Source organism: Penaeus vannamei, chromosome 10, assembly GCF_042767895.1.
Source record: "Penaeus vannamei isolate JL-2024 chromosome 10, ASM4276789v1, whole genome shotgun sequence".
NCBI classification, from domain to species: Eukaryota; Metazoa; Arthropoda; class Malacostraca; order Decapoda; family Penaeidae; genus Penaeus; species Penaeus vannamei.
The window spans coordinates 9,823,550-9,826,049 of NC_091558.1; the positions used below are offsets into that span (position 1 = coordinate 9,823,550).

A 2,500-nucleotide genomic window follows, 5' to 3' on the forward strand; every position below is an offset into this window, starting at 1 on the left:
ATCGTCGCCCACATATTTCCTCCATAAGCTTGTACGAAACGGCGCCGTTCCTCCGGCCTGGGTGTGCACATCCGGTTGCCTGAGACCACGTGCGAATCGCATTTTTTTTATCGCAGTGAATGTTCTGTTTTTTTAAAATCTAATCAAAGTCGAAAGACACATATGTCGGCCTATATACAGTGTGCAGCCATTCACACTGGACAGAAAGGCCATGAAGTGGTACATGTTGAATATATGTACAGTTTAGAAGAAGCTTTTTGAAACGCCTAGAAAAAAAAGTTTTAAAAGAGATTCCTAATCGTGGGTCTAACAGGCCAACCGGCGCGGCACTTCTCAATCTGCACGGCGCCCTGAATCCTTATCTCCTAACGGTGCCATCTCACTCGTTATCTCTTCCTTCTCTGATCGCCGCCGCGTGCAGGGATTCCTATCGTGCCGGAAAAGCATCCTCTGAGTGTTATCTTTTCCTCTCCCTTTCTCTCAAAACTGGAAATGTATCTTTTTGCCCTCGATTATCTTAAGCCTTACAGGCTAAGGTCAAGGTACAAGCAAGGTCAGGGATATCAAGTTAATAATGCTTGGATATGCCGTGACTTGGTTTTCTTTATCTTTTTTATGTTTGTGCATTATATATATATATATATATATATATATATATATATATATATATATATATATATATATATATATATATATTGTCCCATGATTATTTTCACCCTAAACATGATATATTGATATGCTAAAAGTTGTTATATGTGCTTCCCTAATCCTGTTAGGTTTTTCACTATCATGTTGAGATGCTGTACTGTTCTCTACCATGATATGCTGATGTTATGCTTCCCTCTCGTCTATTTTCTACCCATCAATCTGAATTTGAATGTGCTTCCATATTAAGGAATGTCCCTTCATGTGGTTCCTTAGAATAATATGATGTTCATTGTGCTTCCCTTTCATAATGTTATTTCATGGTTTATGTTTTTCTTGGCGTTCTCTTATCATTGCAAGGTACTACATGTAATTCCCTACCATGTAATGATGTTAAAAGTGCTTCCCGTTCATGGTATTAGGTTACATGTAATCCTCTGCCATAATAGCTACCATAGTGTTCTTGTCCCTACCATGAATAGATGTTAAGAGTGTGCTTCCCTAAAATACTGCGATGTTAAGCGTGCCTATTTTACATCACGGTGTTATGTAGGAATCAATATTCATGTTATGGTATGCACGTTTCAATCATGGTACATTGCACATTATTTTTTTATTCAAGCTTGTACGATTTATTCCAGATATTAATGGTATTATTCATATTTTTTTGCCTGTTGTTATCCAGGTAGACTGATGTAGTTCCCTATTGTGAGACCAACATTTCCGCTATAGTATGATGACGAATGCCTAGGATTGTGCGTGTATATAATGGGCTTGTGGTCTTTCCTTTGCCAGAAACTCACCGATGATTTCCCGTATCTATAAGAGGCCTTGGATCTTTGTGCATAGTTTTAGTGCTATATGGTACTGATGTGGTGCATGTGTAATGGATTGTACCGTTGGTTTTGAATGTGCTTTTAGAAAGCGTTTAGCAGTGTCCTGAAGTGTTGTGTATGTATTTGTGTTCATATGTCTTTTGCACTTTTGCATAAATGCATACACACATATATATGTGTGTGTTTATGTAATGTGCGTATGTATGAACACACCAGTTTGTGTCCGTGCATGTATGTACTTAACTATTCAGTGGAGATTACTAGAACAATTTGCGTACTGTATGTGTGCATACAAATGTATATGTGTACACACATGAGTGAAAACGTGTGTGTGCGTGTGCGTGCGTGCGTCTGTGTACAGTCTCCTTCTCAAGTCCTTTCCAAACATGTCCCGAATGTTGTCTTGAGAATCAGTTAAAGCAACTCGCTCTGAGGTGTTCCGAGGCTCCGGTCACGTGAAGGGACTTTAGACCTTGAGTGTACGCGTGCATGCGGTCTGCGTGTGGAGTAAAGGTAACATGTTTACAACAACTGTTTAGCGGAATATATAGAGGGTGTGTCTATGCCGGCTACAATAAGCTGAAGCGTGCAAAATACGGTGCTAAAAGTTGCCAAAACTTTTGCAGTGAAGTGATGTGAAGTGTTGTCAGAGCGTTGTTGGAGGTGTGTCAAGCACCTAGCGATTGACGTCTATGTGTGCAAAGCATCAGTGAAGGTGTAAGCGAGCGCCAATTGTTGGCAAAGCGGCCGTGCATGTGCTCTGTGTTGGCAATGCAGAGGCAGTGCAAATATTCACTGCTGGCAGAGTGCAAGTGCAGGAGCTTGCTGTTTGCAAATTTAGATGTGCTAGCTGTTTGCTGACATGCATTCGGTGCTGACAAAGTGCGTCTAAGAGTGTTGCCAGATAAATTTGATGCTTGCTCAAATGTAGCAATGGCAATTTGAATTTCATTTGTTCTAGAAGCTAGACATCTATGCAGGAAACGAAGAACATATTGGTGATAGTGTTTGTCTCTAAT

The 2,500-nt window shown here is 40.2% G+C and overlaps 1 protein-coding gene across 1 annotated transcript in view; it reads right to left on the reverse strand.

The window, feature by feature from the left end:
* Positions 1–2,500, reverse strand: part of LOC113830001 (Vesicular monoamine transporter) — a 116,090-nt gene that overhangs the window by 1,063 nt on the left and 112,527 nt on the right. Inside the window, exon 13 of the mRNA XM_070126286.1 lies at positions 1–2,500. This exon is cut by the window's left edge and continues 1,063 nt beyond it; it is cut by the window's right edge and continues 1,184 nt beyond it. The gene's annotated coding sequence lies outside the window, so the exon portion shown is untranslated.